Raw genomic sequence first — 18,063 nt, forward strand, 5'->3', positions numbered from 1 at the left:
CCCACAGGGTCCTCCTCGGTTTCACCCCTCCCCCTGCCCCTGCGGGGGTGTCATGGCACTCCAAAATGCTGACAGAGAGCCCTGAGAATCAGAGAAGGGTCTCTACTCTCCAGTTCACCACAATTGCCACTGTCCCCGAGAGAGGGAACAGCGGGGAAGCACCACATTCTCCGTAAAGTAAGTCTTCCAGCCCCTGGCGGTGTCCTCATGTGGCCACGGTCACGGAGCTCACGCCACTTTGTAAGGCAGTATCCCCTCCGTAAGACCGAGTGACCCTGGAGGTTAGCATTCCTTTCTTTTTACCTAACTTCTGTACCTTCTGGGGGAGGGGGGCTCAGGAACGTGTGGCTGGCTGGTCCCCCATGCCACTTCAGAGCCATGGGAAGTTAGGTGAGGCTGTGCCAGGACCTCTGTGCCCCTGGCATCCCACTCAGCCATTTTTACTCTATGGCTGCTACTGCATGAAGGCTTGAGAAACTGCTGCAAGGCACCAGAGTTCTGGAGAGAAAGAGGGAACAGAGCTCTTCTGATCTCAGATCTCCAAACTTACTGCATCTCTTTCTGGGCCGCCCAGATGGTAACCACTAGCCACGTGTGGGTGTTTAATTTTAAATTAATTTAAATTAAGTACAATCTGGGGGAGGGATAAATTAGGGGGTTGAGATTAACATATACGTACTACTGTATATAAAATAGATAATCAACAAGGACCTACTGTATAGCACAGGGAACTCTACTCAATACTCTGTGATAACCTATATGGGAAAAGAATCTGAAAAAGAATAGATATGTGTATATGTATAAATGAGTCACTTCGCTGTACACCTGAAACTAACACAACATTGTAAATCAACTATACTCCAATATAAAATAAAGATTAAGAAATAAAATAAATAAATAAATAAATACTTTAAGTAAAATGTAAAACTCACTGCCTCAGTCACACTAGCCACATGTGTCTAGTGGCTACTGCATTGGCTGGTGCAGATACAGACTGTTCCCATCATTGCTGAAAGTCCCACTAGACACCTCTAAACTACTGTTTTCCATTTCATTTGGATCTAGGTGGGAAACCATCAGTTCTCTTGCTTCCTCTCCAGCTGTCTTCTATTCCACAGGCCAGAGGGAATTTTTATCTCCTTTCATCTCCTTTCGAGAGCATGTGTGTGTGTGTGTGTGTGTGTGTGTGTGTGTGTGTGTGTGTGTGTTGGGAGGGGGGCGCATACTGGTTAATTATAACACCCCTCCTCTCAGCTTTCCCATTCTTCTTCCTCTCCCATTATTTCCTCAGTGATACCTGTCATTAAATTGCTGACCTTTCCTCGGACTCATGAGAAGAGGAAGGAGTTTGTCACTCAGTGATTTATTAAAAGTGTCCTATGACAGTGCAATTCCTTTTATTATATAGGAAGCTATTAAAATGGATATTGATTAGTACTCTTTATTAGTCAACGTGAACATTAGATTTTTTTTGTTATTATTATGTTGCATGCACTTCTTTTACCATAATTGAGGTCTGTTAAAAAACAAGATTCTGGAACGCTGATCTGGCAATTGAAAATCTGAGAACAAAAGGAATTTCAGGGCTTCCCTGGTGGCGCAGCGGTTGAGAGTCTGCCTGCCAATGCGGGGGACACGGGTTCGAGCCCTGGTCTGGGAAGATCCCACATGCCGCGGAGCGACTAGGCCCGTGAGCCACATTTGCTGAGCCTGCGCGTCTGGAGCCCGTGCTCCGCAACAAGAGAGGCTGCGATGGTGAGAGGCCCGCGCACCACGATGAAGAGTGGCCCCCGCTTGCCGCAACTAGAGAAAGCCCTCGCACAGAAACGAAGACCCAACACAGCCAAAAATAAATAAATAAATTTATTTAAAAAAATTTAAAAAAAAGGAATTTCATCTTATCCCAGGGATTGTTTCAGAGGGAACATCGAATGTGAATGAATTGGTAAATATCTAGCAAAGCAGGAGGGAGGTTTTGAGGAGGGAGGGGGCTTCTGCAGTTAATAAATAAACCAAAATGCCCTGCTGTTGGCTGTCAGGCACAGAGTTTTATGAATACCATACTGCTGCATAATTTTGTTCTGTCTCTCTCCTCTTTCACAAAGAGAGGAAAGATTCAAGAGAGATGTGGAAAGGAAATGAGAAGGGCAGAAATAGACCCCCACCCCCGCCCCAGTGGTGCTGTAAATAAACAGTTAAATGTCTGTGCTCCTGGAGGGGAATCAGATCTTGAATGTAAGCTTCCATAAGGCACAGTGAAGTCAAGCTTTCCTCCTGCTACTGAATGCTGGAGATGTGCATATTGTTTAAAATGTATCATACATTTTCTTTTAATTATAAAAGTAACACATGCTCAGTCTAAGAAATATAGAAAATATAAATAAATATGAAGAAATGAAAAATTAATCACTATCCAGAGATAAACACTATTATAATTTCCTTCTGTTTCATTATACACAAACACACCTTTTTAATTTTAACACAATTGGGAATATACTACAGAAACATTATTTGACTCCTTTTTCTCTTTTTACATCATGAGTATTTTCCCATTTCATTAAAAATTGTTTTAAAATGTCATTTTTTAAAAAAAATAAATTTATTTTTTTATTTCTTTTTGGCTGTGTTGGGTCTTCATTTCTGTGCGAGGGCTTTCTCCAGTTGCGGCAAGCGGGGGCCACTCTTCATCGCGGTGCACGGGCCTCTCACTGTCGCGGCCTCTCGTTGCTGAGCACAGGCTCCAGACGTTCAGGCTCAGTAGTTGTGGCTCATGGGCTTAGTGCTCCATGGCATGTGGGATCCTCCCAGACCAGGGCTCGAACCTGTGTCGCCTGCATCAGCAGGCAGACTCTCAACCACTGCGCCACCAGGGAAGCCCCTAAAATGTCATTTTTAATGACCACGTAATATTCCATCTTGTAAACACACCATAATTTATTTAACCATTCTCCTGTTGTCAGACTTTTAAGCACTTTTTTTCTCTTATAAAAAGCATGGCAATGAACTTTTTTTTTTGCATTGGCTTATTGTGGATCTCTAGAAGTAGAAATTCTTGATCAAAGAGAATGAATTTTTACACATTTTTTGATGCACTCATAGCCAGGTACTTATCAGGCAGGTCTCCATCTGCCTAGATTCCAATTTAGACAAACTTAAGCTGTTTCCTAAGGCAATGTGAGCCCCATGCAAATCAAAGGATACTGTTTTTCAGTGTTCTGAACATTCTAAGATAGTTATAGAGTGTGCCGGTTATCAGTTTATTGCTTTCCAGCTCCAACTTCACCCTTTTTGACTGCTCTGTCAAAATGGGGCTGGGACCTTTAAACATTTTTCCTTTCCCAACTGGCCTTAAAGCTGTGTCAGTAGAGGGCGCTGGAGAGACGCCGCAGAAGGAAAGCTTTGCTTCCTCCTTCCAGTGTGCTTGTTCAGCAGGTTCCTGCAGCAGGCACAGCTTCCCCAGCCCCAGGCACAGCTTCCCCAGCCCCAGGCTCAGCTTCCCCAGCCCCAGGCTCCTGCAGCACCCAGAGGCTAGCAGCTTTCCCTGGCACTCCCACCTCTGGTGGTTTTGCAGCAGAATGTCTCCAGTGACACCGCAGTGTGAGCAGCTTTCCCTAGCCCCCTAGAGGACTGATTCTCAGCAAGTTCTGTTGCTGCAGCCTCTCGGTAACCCTGCTATCCTGTCCACCATGGCAGCCCTAGGGGTAGCAGCTGCTCCTTGTATTTGCTATGGCTATATTTTTTAGAGTCCTCTTTGCTTCTTACTGGCCAATCCTTTGTTACTCCAATCCACGATTATAGTGAATAATTCTTTGTATTAAACTTTTCCTGTTCAAACTGGTCTGTGGTTTCTCTTTTCTGATCAGACCCTGACTGATCCTGGAGCTAGACTGCCCTGATCTCTCTGAGGGGTGATGCAGCCTGACTCCTCAAGCCAGCCTGGGTCTCAGCTCTGACCCAGACCCAAATATTCTATGTTGCAGTATTAAATAAACTGCTGAAACACTGATTTAAACTTCCTTTTAAGCTTTCAGGTTGAAAGCCTTATTGATATTTAATTTAGGAGGCAAAGTATAGGCACTATTGAACTATTGCTTCTTCCTCTTTTCTGATGGCCTCTACTCAGTAGCCACCAAGTTCAGTCAATTTCTCCTCCTTCTCTCCTCTCCTCTCTGTTGATGTCTCTCCATTCCTCTTTCCCCATTTCAGGCATCTAACCCTCTACACACAGCAATGCATTCTTGCTGTCACCAGGTAATTCTCCTTTCCACCTATTGCTCTACTCAAAACCAGCGGCATCTGAGTTAACAGTCCCCAGCCATGACCTTGGGTGATTAGTGACCTCGTGAACTAATGAAGATCATATATTTTCCCTTTTCTGTTATCATCCAGAGCCACCAGCAAATGAGGCTGCCTGACTTACAGGGTAAATAAGAGATATCAAGGATAACAGCTCTTCTGCTCTGTTGAGCATAAAAGAAAACCCTAAGTTTAAGGATATTTGAACTGTTATTAAGTAATAATAAAGTCCTTCTTCTCTGCCTGCTGGAAATTGCACACAGCCTTCAAGATCCAAATCACGTGTCACTGTTTTGCTATCTGAAAACTGGGTTTGCCTCTTGGTGGGTGTTGAGCTAAAAGACACAACCAAGCCAAAGAGCAAGAGAGAGAAGGATTTATTACTTGCAGCAAGTAAGAACACCAGGGATCTTTCCCAAAGCAGTTGTCTCCCCAGACAGCAAAATTGGGGAAGTTTTTATGCATATTCATGAAGAGGCTTGAGCAGAGGAGAGTTCAACAAAGAATTTGGGAAAAAGTTGACAGAGGCCAAGCTTTAGTTGATGGAAGTCATGAGAGTCAGAAAAAGCCAACGTCGTCATTCTTTAGATTCCAGCTGACCTGGTGGGCTGGAGTGGGGTTTGAATTCGGGAAAACTGCTCAAGAAAGTGCTTCAGGCTAATCTTTGCCATTGAAACAGAACTGGGAGTCTTTACAACTGATTTATTGCCTTTGCTATTGTTACTTCTTTTGCCTGAAAACAGTCATTTGTTCCTTCATTCTTTTGTTCCCTTAAGGTCATTAATTACTGAGACCTGTTCAAGGGCAAGCATTGTGGCCAGGCTTAGATCACAAAATGGCTTGGGCCAAAAATGGCTTCTCTTAGGTCAAGAAAGCCATGCCTGGTTCCCTTTCTCCAGGACCTCCTACCCTATGTACCTAACAGTTTCAGTAATATTTTCCCTCAGCTTATCAGTGGGAATAAATCCCTTCTTTCTTCTGTGCCCTTAATGTGTTTATCCCTTGGCTGTAGAGCAGATCACAGTTTGTCTGGGTTGAAATCAAGTTTCCCATCAGATTGTGAACTCCTAAAAGAATTCTTGTTCACTTTCGTGTTGACTCATAAGTGCCTAATTAATGAATGCTATATTGTTATATTAACAGCAATAAAATTGATCCTATGTAATCAACATTCAGAGGACAAGAACACCCAGAATAAGAAGAACTCTAGATAAGTGGTTCTCAAACTGTAGCTTGCATCAGAATGCTGGAGTGGGGGTGGGGTGGAGAAGGAAGGTTTGTTAAAACACAGATTCTATGGGCCCCGCCCATAGAGTATCTAATTCGGTAGGTCTGGGGTGGGGTCCCCAAATCTGCATTTTAAACAAATTCCCAGGTGATGCTGAAGCAGCTAGTCTGGAACCACATTTCGAGAACCACTATGAGACAGGAGGGAAGGGGGCAGGGCACAACCATTAAAAGAATGATACAGCCATTGAGAAGAACTGGATACGACAAAAATTGGTTAGAACCAAGTAGGCCCAAGATGGCGGAAGACTAGACTTCCAGGGGACTTTGAGCCTCATTATACGCTCATTGTAATATATTAGCATTTGCTAAATGACACACCCACCGGCGCCATGACAGTTCTGAGGCCGAGCATAAAAGGCTGAAAGTGGGTGGTGGCCCAATTCCTGGAAATCCCCTGCCCCTTCCCCGAAACAGCTGGAATAATCCTCCCACTCGTTAGCCTATGAAATTACCCAGCACATAAAAACTAACCACCCTCCACACCTCAGGGCCCTCTAGCTTTTTGAGACAGACCACATTCAGTCTCTGGAATGTGTACTTCTGCTTTTTTTTTTTTTTCCTATCTCTATTGGAGTATAATTGCTTTACAATGTTGTGTTAGTTTCTGTTGTACACCAAAGTGAATCAGCTATGTGTATATATAAATCCCCATATCCCCTCCCTCTTGCGTCTCCCTCCCACCCTCCCTATCCCACCTCATTAGGTGGTCACAAGCATCGAGCTGATCTCCCTGTGCTATGCAGCAGCTTCCCACTAGCTATCTATTTTACATTTGTGTACTTCTGCTTTCACTTTACTGTGTCTTGAATTCTTTCCTGCTCGAAGCCAAGGACCCTCACCTGGTGGCCCGTCCCAGAAACTCGTCTGAGACCTGGGACATGACTATCCTCTTGTGCCCCATTTTCCTGCAACCCCTTTAATAAGTAGATATTAAAAAATCTACTTCTTACCTATCACTTTGCCTCTCATTGAATTCCTTCTGCACTGAGACGTAAGGCACCTGAGCTTCATTAAGTCCTAGGACACGTTGTGCAGCTTTAGTTGTAAGATTGTGGGTTCAAGTCCCATCTGAGGTGCGGTTTCAGCTAGGCTAGCGCACCCCCGTCTTTCTCAGTATTTCCTCCAAATGTGCTTCTGTCATCCTCAGATTAACTCCAGGTGTGAGAAGACCCCCCCCCCCCAAATGCACTTTTCCCTAAAGCAGCACCTGTGGTAGAATCACAGATTCTTGACACAGAAACTTCAATTAGAGAAACTTCAGAGTTTTCTATTAATTGCAATTTTGTATCCAAAGCGGGAATCCTTTTGACTGTCAAGTGGTCCTCCGTACTTCAACTTTCGTCTAATATACAGTCGATTGTCCTACTCCCCTCAAGTTTTGACACTTTCTGAGTTGGACCTCAACAGCTTTCACCTCACCTGGCTGCCTTTGACCGGCCGGGGAGTGAAGATGATGTCAGCTGACCAGCGCCAGGGACTGTCCCCTGTGAAGCGGGCCCCTCCGGGAACCTCCCTTGTTTTGAAATTCTCACCCACCTGTTCCCGATTCTAGATCCTCCCAGGGCATAAGTGTTGGGACAGTCCGGGTTTGAACTTGGGTTTAACTTGGTGACTTAACTGAATTGCCGTGCCTCGGGAAGAGCCAAGCGCCTGCTGAAGGCAGCGGGTCCTCGGAGCCCCGTCGGTGGCTTTTTTCGCACCCTCCCCGCAAGCTCCCCCAGGGGGCGCATGAGCCCCAGGCTAGTCTCGGAGACGTCCCTTCTCGGGGCCGCACAACGCGGGGCGGGCTTCCTCTTGGCGAGACGGTCTTGGGAGAAATCGGGTCGATTTGGGCTTGGGAGTAAGATTGCTGGGTCCTGTCTGACACTGTATTCCTGCGTGACCATGGGCAAGTTACTCACCGTCTCTGAAACTTCGGGAAATTGCAGGCTTAGAGTGAGAAAAATACATTTAAAGCACTTGCCGCCAGCCTGGTAGATAACCGTGTTCTAAATGTTCGTGGCGGTTAAGTTTGAATCCACTGACTTCCATTCGAGTCGTATTTTCTCATCTGATGGAGGGATGTTTGCAGGAAAGAGCCAGGGACGCAGGGTTCTGCAATTAGAGGAAAGGTTGGTGGGGGGGGGGGGGGCGGGTAGATGAGGAGGGGGCTTAGCAGGCTGGGGTGCAGAGGAAGAAACAAGAATTCAGTGAATGCTGTGTGCCACTTGCTTTATAGACACTGTTTGATATAATCCTTAGAATGAAGCAAAGGAAATACAAGAAAACCATCCTTATTTTACGGATGAGTGGTAGAGAGGTTACATAACCTGCCCATGGTCAGCACGTGGGAGTAGAGCTGGGGTTTGAACCCAGGAATTGAATAGCTGTGCTGCTCTTCTTACTGGCATCCAGTGGAAGCCAGGGCACGAAGGAAGCTCAGGGTAAGGGGCACCTGGGTAAGGAAGGGCAAGGGGGCTTTGGTCATGAAAGACACTGTCCCCAGTAGGCTGCTTCACAAAGTCACCCCCAAGTCTGCCTGTCCCACTTACAGCCCAGCAAGCCACCTCTCTCTGCCCCTGAAATTATATCCCAACCCTCCTGATTACAAATGGATATGTCACTTGATTGAGGCAAAGTTAATAGCCTGGTGCCATGCTGCCTGGGTTTGCATTCTCACTCTGCCACTAACCAGCTCTGAGCCCTCAGGCAAGAGTTTCGGGCCTCCAGTTAGAAATGTCTGTGTATAAGCAACTACTACATTTCCTTTTCGAAATGATGTTGAGGATAATCATTGATTTAGTAGGATTAAAAAAAAAAAAAGAGTTTTGGGCCTCAGTTTCCTTATCTGTAAGATGGGAGAATTTTACACTTCCCCTCTTGGGATTGTCATGAGCTTAAGTGAGTTATATTTGTGAGGCCCTTAGCCCAGTGCATAGAGGAAGTGTAGGTCCGGGTTATGGGAGTGTATCCCACATGTCAAAAGTTGATTTGGCTTGGCTTTGCTACTGGCCAGCCTGGCTGGAGATTGAGCTCTTCTAAAGCATTCTTTTCTTCTCTTCCTTTCTCTTATAGCAGTAGGTGCCCAGAATAAGTTATTGCAGTTTATCATTCAAGTGTAAAATATTTTGAATCAATAATATATTTTCTGTTTTCTTTTGGTAAAGACTGGCTTTTATTAATGCACTTTCTATCCTCTGTAAACTCTTTTTGTGCTGAATGTTGGGACTGACTATGCTAAATAAAATTTGTTGCATTAAAAAAAAAAAAAAACCTCAAGGAGTCACTTCCTGTCTCTGGTCAGCAGTTTCCTCCTCTATAAGGTGGCAGCAGAATCCTTTTGGTTTTGCTAGCGCTAGGTGTCAGCGCTGTCCTATGCTCTTGACATGCATTGAATGACCACCCCGGAATATAGCTGCTAGTATTATCCCCAGTTCACACTGGGGACACGGAAGCTCAGAGAGGTGACGTGATGTTTGCACATCACAGGACTCGGAGGGGCAAAGCTCGGAATCAGAGTCCCTTTTTCAGACAGAATCCCGTGATGAAGTCCTGGGGGCAAAATAGTTCAACAGTTTGGCCCAGGGTGGGGGAGGTAGGGAAGGGCCTGGCACCTGTTAACATCTGCCTTCTGCCCACCTGTCTCCCAGCAACTGTCAGGACCCTCCAGCTCAGGAGACCACAGAACACTTTCCCAATGCCTTTTATTTTATTTAGCCACAGATATGTCTGTTTTCTTCATGTCCATGTTCAGTGTAAACACCTGGCTCCAGAATAAAATATACCCACTCCTGCATCTCTACTTTTCCTTAGATAATCTTTCCATCTGGAAGGTTCTGGCTCTCTGCCCTACCCATTTTAATAATAATTAGAATACCTAATATTTATTGAGAGCTTACACTATGCTAGACGCTTAAGAAAAAAATCCTTTGAAACATTAGCCCCTCAGGCTTCAGAACAACCCATGAGGTTGGAATTAATTTTGTCACTATTTTACAGGTTTTTCTACACTGAGTGTTGCTTCTCCTGCTAAATCATGTCCTTCAGCTCTGTTGTTTCTTCCTTTCTTTTTATGAGCACATGTCTTATCTGCCCTTCTCTGTTACCTACTAGCTTTTTGACCTTGGGCACATTATTTACGTCCAACGGCCTGATGAGAGGCTAAAACGAGACATTGTTTGTAAAGTGCGTGGCGTGCTGCCTGGCATGGTAAGTGCTCAGTAAATGGTAGTTTTCATCATTACATTATTAATAAGAACTGGATCATAACCTCCAAGTGCTTTTGCCTCCTCATTGTCTCCCCAGCACCCAGCCTTGCCTATTTTTAGTAAAATTCTGCTCATTCACTAATGTTACCTCCACACTGGCTCATTTTATCATCTCTACTATAGAGAGGGGGCAACTGCGCTGCGGACTGCCTCCTGGCCCTGGGCCCTAAGCCTGGACTTTGCACAGGGCTATTTTCACAGGGCGTCCCTGTGGCTGACTGTTACAAACCCAGGGCCCTGTATGCTTTGCTCACATGACTGTGATTCTCACCCCGAGCCCCGCCAGGGATGCGGGAAGAGCCCAGCCTCCAGAGAACAGGGAGAAAACAAAGGCACCTCCCCAGAGATTCTGAAGGCAGCTGCCTGTACCAGTTTCCTAGGACAGCCGTAAAAAATTATCACAAACTAGGTAGCTTAAGACAACTCAAGTTTATTCTCCAATCGTTCTGGAGGCTGGAAGTCTGAAATCAAGGTGTGGGCAGGACTGGTTCCTTCCTTTTTTAAAAATATTTATTTATTTATTTGCGTTCGGTCTTAGTTGCGGCAACCGGGCTCTTCACTGCGGTGCTGAGGCTTCTCTAGTTGCGGCACGTGGGCTCCAGAGCACTTGGGCTCAGTAGTTGCAGCGCCCCGGGTGCAGGGAAATTGAGAACTCAGCTAAGGGGCTTGGCCAAGGGGGAGGGCTGGGGGCGGAGAGGAGGGAGTGGTTGGCATCCGGGCTCTGCAGAGGGAGGGGCTCTACCCGTCCTTTCCCCTCCTATTTGCCTCCCTCCCCTGCCCCTCTCCATCACCCCTGCTGCCCTCTGGAGGTCAGGCTTCTCTCCTCCCCTCTGGGGGGTGTCCTTGCCCCTGTCCTGGAAGGTTGTACAGTTAGCTATGCCACACTCTAAAACGAGCCACAGTCTGGTGGTGTCTGTCTGCTCAGAGGCCCCCTCCAAAACCTCCCTCAGTTCCCCATTCTGCCCCCCACACCCAACCGCTGCCACCTAAATGCAGGTGGCAAAACCATGGTGCGTGGTCGGTACGTCAGTATCACTTGGCCAGTGGGTTAGAAGGCAGGTTTCAGGCCCCGCCCCTCAGGGTTATCATGTGATTTTCACGGGCCCTGGGCAGGTCTACCTTCCTCCATAAAAAAAAATACTAAAAGTTATATTTTACCACGATGTTGGTACAAAGAACCTACTCCAGGCTAGACTGTGTTTCTTCTCGTTTTAAAAGAAATTAAAACATTTTCGTGGGCCCCAGGCACTGTGCCTAGTGTGCTTGGGGGATATGGCAGCCCTGCCCTCCCCCGGATATTTTGACTGGGAGGGGCTGGGAATTCGCACTTGAACATGGTGCTGACCGCACTTAGAGGAAGGAAGCCGTCGGGGTTTTTTGGACATGTTCCTAAGTGTAAAGAAGCAAGAACAGGTCCCAGGAAGTGGCTTTAGGGAAGACTTCTAGGTGGCTGAGGGAGTCCTTGACCTCAGGACCCCCCCCCCACCTCAAGTGGGGAGTATGGGGAGGGGGTCTGTGTGTGGTGCCATGTGCTGCCATGAGGAGAGTCCTCAGGAGAGGCAGAACAGAAGGTGAGGTGGAGCCAGACCTTCTAAGGTCTGGACTAAGACCAGGGCTTCTGACCTTTGGCGGGGGGGGCGGTGGGGGGGGGGAGGGGGGTGTCATTGACAGCTCTGAGAGTCACGGGAAAGCTTTGGATCCACTGCCCAGAATGATGCACGCATGCACACACATAAAACAGCATTTAGGGACTTCCCTGGCGGTCCAGTGGTCAAGACTCCGCGCTTCCACTGCAGGGACACATCATGTTCCATCCCTGGTCAGGCGACTAAGATCCCACAAGCTGCGAGCCTCAGCCAAAAAAGCAAAAAAAGAAAAAAAGAAAAAAAACACCAAACAACATTTACACAGAGTTTCTGGGGTCAACAGCAGCAACCTGTGCCCTGGAAAAGAGAAGCATTGCACCAGCAGTGTCTCCCTACCTCCTACACGGAGGCTCCCTGCTCCTGGGTTCCAGAACTCAGGTTGGAACGCTCAGCAGCGCTGTGGGCTACTCAGAGAAGGCAGTGCTGTTCTGGACGCAGCATCAGTTCCCATGGGGAAAGACAGGCCTGCTTCTACAGCAGACTTTTGAAGGGCTCTTGCAGCACGACTGAGTTTGTCATTTGGGCTCGGTTGTCCTGACAGTAATCCACGTTAATGAGCTCAACAGTAAGAACAGACAAAGCAGCCTTTTCTTGTAGTCCTGGCTCTGAGTTGAAATGCTTCCTACCTCCAAATCCAAGTGTCCCACAAGCATCGCTCTCCCGTGCCATGGCTAGCCAGCTCCCATCACAATAGCGTGGCTCTGGGTGGATTAATTAGAGATTATGGTAACAATTCACCCAGCTTCTGCAGAACCTGCTTCTGCCTGGAGAGCAAAAGAAAAGACTTTAATTAATTCTGAATTAAAATAACTAGAAAGAAATCTCTCCAGTCTACCAATCAGAGAAGGCAAACTGAAAATTAAGCTAACCACAGAGGCCGGAATTTCAAGTTTCACACACTCAGCTAGCTCAAATTATTAACATTGGTCTTGTACTTGAAGTAACTGTTTTCAACTAAATCAATTAAAATATAAAAGCAAAAGATTATTTGGTTAAAATAATAGTACCTGGTCATCGAATGTAAAGAATGTAAATATCCAGAATAAATGGGGGTGTGTGTGGGGGGGTGTGTATCCTTTGAAGTTATCATTTATGGGGAATTCCCTGGTGGTCCAGTGGTTAGGACTCCGTGCTTTCTCTGCTGAGGGCCTGGGTTCAATCCCTGGTCAGGGAACTAAGATCCCGCAAGCCGAGCGGTGTGGCAAAAAAAAAAAAAATTGATCATTTATGAACTTTCATTCTCCAGTTCAGTGAGATAAAGGCTGGTTGCGACAGGGAAGCAGGAGAAATTTAGGGAGTGCTTCCTTTGTGTCTACCCTGGTACTTGCTTCATATGTGTGACTTCATTTAATTTAATTATCTTGTAAATAACCCTGTGGGAGATCACAATTTTGTGGATAAGAAACTGAGGTTCCGAAAGCAGTAGTTTATCATTATCATCATTATTGTTGTTGTTGTTTTTTCTACTGAGATAGACTCTTCTTTCCTGGATAGCCTAAATTTTCTGTTTCCTGAAGTCAGATGGGTGAACCAGGTTTCTTCTGGTCTGGAAATTCTCTGCTTGTATAATCTACACAGTTCTCACGTGTGGAGCGAGAGCTACTTGTTTTTCCGGACATGTCAGCCAGGTCTTCTAGAACAATGGCATTGCAGGGAAGCGTGAACTTCCTTCACATTTCTCTGTGGGACATTACCCTGAAATCTAATCAACTCTCTCTAGGCCCTTGTCCGGAGGATCCTGGACCTTTGGGAAAAGAGGGGTAGGCAGTAAGCTCTGCTCAGCACTTGTCCAGCCCAGCTGTCTTAGTCCATTCGGGTTACTACAACAAAATACCATAGACTATGGGACTTCCCCGGTGGTGCAGTAGTTGGGAATCTGGCTGCCAATGCAGGGGACACAAGTTCGAGCCCTGGTCCGGGAAGATCCCATATGTCACGGAGCAACTAAACCCATGTGCCACAACTACTGAGCCTGCGCTCCAGAGCCCACAAGCCACAAGTACTGAAACCTGCACGCCTAGAGCCCGTGCTCTGCAACGAGAGAAGCCAACGCAATGAGAAGCCCGCGCACTGCAAGAAGAGTAGCCTCCACTCACCGCAACTAGAGAAAGCTCGCGCACAGCAATGAAGACCCAACGCAGCCAAAAATAAATAAATAAATTTAGGGGGAGAAAAAATACCATAGACTGGGTGGCTTAACTGACAAACATTTATCTCTCATAGTTCTGGAGGCTGGAAAGTCCAAGATCAATATGCCAGCAGATTCCGTGTCTCGTGAGAACCCACTTCCTAGTTCATAGTCAGCAGTCACTTTGCTGTGCCCTCACTTGGTAGAAAGGGTGAGGTGAGGGAGCTCTTTTTTGAGGGCACTAATCCCATTCATGAAGACTCCACCCTCATGACCTAATCACCTCCCAAAGGCCCCACCTCCAAATACCAACACATTGGGGATTAGCTTCCGACATATGAATTTGTGGTGGGTGACAGGGGGGCAGGGGGTGACATGACACACAAACATTCAATCTATAACATCAGCTTTGTGAAGTAGTAAATGAACTCTTTAGATGGTCATCAGTGAGACTGTTAACACTCTAGAAAGATGTCTGGAAGCTAAAGAGTTTGGGTAGAAGCTGGGGATGTGGTGAGAAGAGCAATCAGCCTCTTCTCTGGGTTGGATACTAGGGAATAGAGATTCTTTGTCTTCTGGGACTGCCAACCTGGGAGGATAGAAGTCTGAGGCTGCTGGGCCATCTGTCTTCAGCCTTCTGTGTGGCTACCACCTCCATGCAGACACAAATATCAGAGAGGCACAGTAAGAGAAATACAGCTCTGGTAAAGTAGGCATAGCCTGGGAGTTTGTCTAGTGTTTTTGATTGATTGATTGATTCATTCATTCAACAAGCTTATATGTAACACCTGCCACATGCCTACCATTGGGTCATGAGCCAAGGAGCCAAAAACCATGGATGGATAAGCCAGGCCTATGTTCTCTTGAATCTCCCAATCTGCTGGGATTGAAAGATGTGTAATGAAATACAAGGCATTTCACTACTCCCTGCTAGGTGTGAACAAAACTTCAGGAGAAACAAAGCAGGGAGTGATCAGGTTTGCTCCAGACAGGATCTTATAAGATGTAGAAGAGTCCAGGGTGATGAGAAAAGGGTCTTCTGACATTGAACACAGCCAGGATAAGTGCTAGGTAGATGCTGCTATGTTGCGTGCCATAGAGAGAAAGCCGGCAGTGGGGGAAGCAATATTAAAATCCACCTACAAGAGGGAATGTGCTGTGGATCCAAACCCCACTCTTCCACAGCTGAGCTGTGGGGAGTCGGGGCTGTGCGTGTGGGCGTCACGGTTCTCATCGCAGAGAATCAGTACTTGGGGCTTGGTACGCCTGTAGTTGGCTGTTGGTGAATGTCCCTCAGCATCTGGGAGTCCTCAGCAGTCAGAAAGTCTTTGATGGGAATAGTTGGCCCTTTGCACACCTTTATGTCCATCTGTGATCTTGTTTTCCTTTCCATTCTAGGAATGAATAAACATCTCATGGGAATAATTGGAATCATATTAAAGACTTTATGGGGCAGTTTCATTTGAGCCTCATAACAATATTATCAGGTAAGCAGGGCAAAGATGATTTCCCCTACTTTCCTGGTGGAAAACAAAAACCTGAAGCTCAGACAGGTTGTAATTTGTTCCAAGGTCAATGGCTCACTAGTTGTGCAGGCAGAACTCTGACAATTCTCTCAGTACAGTCCACATTGCTTAATCCACATTGCTTGTCTAGCATGTATCTTACCAGGCGTATCTAAACTTGTGTGGGATGAGTTCAGGGGCCTCAAAGGTCCCATGGACCCTGAACTGTTACCCCCAAAGAGCTTCCCTCCATGCCTGAGTTGAAGTTTTTGTCTCCAGGTAGCCCTTTTTAAAATGCTGGGCTCTTACCTTGAAGACCTCGAAGCTTGGGCTGCTATAACAGAAATGCCATGGACTAGGTGGCTTAAACAACAGGAATTTATTTCTCACAGTTCCAGAGGTTGGGAAGTCCAAGATTAATGTGCCAGCTGATTCAGCCCCTGGTGAGAGCTCTCCTCCTGGCTTGCAGCTGGTCACCCTCTTGCTGTGTCCTCACATGGGAGATAGAGAGAGAGAAAGAGAGAGAGAACAAACTCTCTGGTATCTCTTTTTATAAGAGCACTAATCCCATATGAACACCCCACCCTCATGACCTCATCTAAATCTAATTACCTCCTAAAGATCCCGTATCCAAGTATATCACATTGGGGGGTAGGACTTTAACATATTAATTTGGGGGAACACGGTTCAGTCTATAGAAACCTGCTATGTGAAACATTAGCACTCATTAACAGAATCCAAATTAATTGATCAATTTAGTCAGACATCACCATGGAGAGCAGAGTGCGGGATCCAGCGGGAATAGGACACTAGGTCAGCTTTTCCTTCTAATAGATAAGAGGAGAATAGTAGAAGCCTGGGCATTATTGGGGAGGGGGGAGCTGGGTAGGTTTGGGCACGTGGGAGGGGGTGGTCCTGATGTGGTAGTGATGGCTATTTATAGCTTCTTTCTTTGAGCCCTATGATAGCATTGTACTTCTTAGCTACTCTGTGGTAAGGTGGGACCATGAGAAAAGGGTCAATGAGATATGAGCTCAGGGGGTATTCATCACTTTTGGACTAGAAAATTTAATCATCAGTGTGAGACTCTCCAGGGTACCCCTTCCCAAGCCACATTTCATTGGTGGCTGTTCTGTCAGCCTCAGTCCCAGAGTGAAGACTTGTGGAGTAGCCAACCTGTGATTGTCACGTGGCATGAGAGAGAAGTAACTTTGTGTGATAAGCCATGGAGCGCTTGGGGTTGTTTGTTACTGTGGCACAGCCTAGCTCTCTTAGTTGATGCATCGGGATTCATAAAACAGTAGGAGACTATCCGGGGCATCCTGGTGGGAAGTCACAGGGGCTAGGTCTTCATGCTCAATAGTTGAGCACTGCTGGAATCACACAATTCAGGCACACAACTCAGTCCTGCTGACTCAGTCTTCAGGATGTTGGGCCCTTCTCAACGAGGCCAGTGAATTCCTTAGGATTTGTTCTTTTTTTTATGAAGATGGGCCGTAAGTCCATCCTGTATGCTGACCATGATGATTCTGGAATATTGGCTGCTACTTTAGAAGCCTTAGGCTGGAGGGGGTGTGTGGAGGGTGTCTTGTTGGTTTAAACAAGAATGTATCCAAAGCTCTTGTGTGATGTGAGAAACATAATTGTCTTAGAACATTTATTCATTCATTCAACAATACAGCAGTGAACAAAATGAACAAATGCCCTTATTTTCATGGAGTTAACATTTTAGTGACAAGAGACAGATGTCAAACAAGAAAATTAAGTAAAAAGATAGTATACTGTAGCAGCCGCCTCTTTTAAGTTACTCATGTTTGCTGAAGACAGCCTGATCTAGAGGAAAGAGCATGGAAGGCAGTCCTGGGTCCCAGTACTGCCCTTTGCTGGCTGGGTGACCTGAAGTCTCAGTGGCCACATCTATGATTCTAAATGTATAGGCTGTAGAGGTCAAGGGCAGGTATAACCAACATGATTACAATTCCCCAGCTGTGAGGGACATTTAAACTATCATCAGATATTTCAGGCATACAAAAAATAGACAGAATAATGTAAGAACACTCACATAACTACCTACCAGCTTTAAGTCATGAAACTGCAAACTTAGGGTGGCTTTGTAATGTGTCAATTTGGCCGGCCTGAACTGCATTTCCCAGAATTTCCTTCCCTGTATGTTTCTGCTGAATTGGGCCACGAGAGACTTTTCGTGAGATTTGGAGGGCAGAGCTGAAGCGGCAGCCATATTATTTCTCACATATGGAAAGTCAGGGCAGTTGCTTTTATTGCACATTGTTGCTTCTCTGCTCACCTTGGTGGCTGGGACAGCATCCAGGCCTGCAGTGCTCCACCATGCCCTGCTTCTTCCTTCAGTTTCCCTGACTGCTGAGCCAGGTGTGTGCTAGGCTCCGTGACAAGGAATGCCAGCTTCTCCTGCAGGACACCCTTCATCAGGGTTGGAGGTGGTGAGTGACGGACACGGCTTCCCGTCCAATCTTGTGGGTTTCAGCTCACGCTCATGGGTTCTACCTCATTCTCACTCTCCCCAACTTTACAACCGTCTTCCCTTTCTTAGCCCAAGTTTCAGCTAGAGCATCATATTATATACAAAGAGGTAGATTTAAAAAAATCGATTTACTGAGGTATAATTTCCATATAATAAAATTCATACATTTTAAGTGTATGGTTGGTTGCGTTTTAAAATATATATATACTAGGCCACATCCGTCACAATATACGTGGAGAGAACATTTCTGTTGTGCTCTCCCCCAGTCAATCTTCTCTCTCCACCCTATGCAAATATCAATCTGCTTTCTGTCAATGTAGATTAGATTTGTCTTCCCTAGCATTTCCTATAAATGAATAACACAGTATGTATTCTTTTGTTGCTGGTTTTATTTATTTTTCTCAGCATGAAGTTTTTTGAGATTCATCCATGTTATTGTGTGTGTCAGTAG

Source organism: Balaenoptera ricei, chromosome 13 (genome assembly GCF_028023285.1).
Source record: "Balaenoptera ricei isolate mBalRic1 chromosome 13, mBalRic1.hap2, whole genome shotgun sequence".
Taxonomy (NCBI): Eukaryota; Metazoa; Chordata; class Mammalia; order Artiodactyla; family Balaenopteridae; genus Balaenoptera; species Balaenoptera ricei.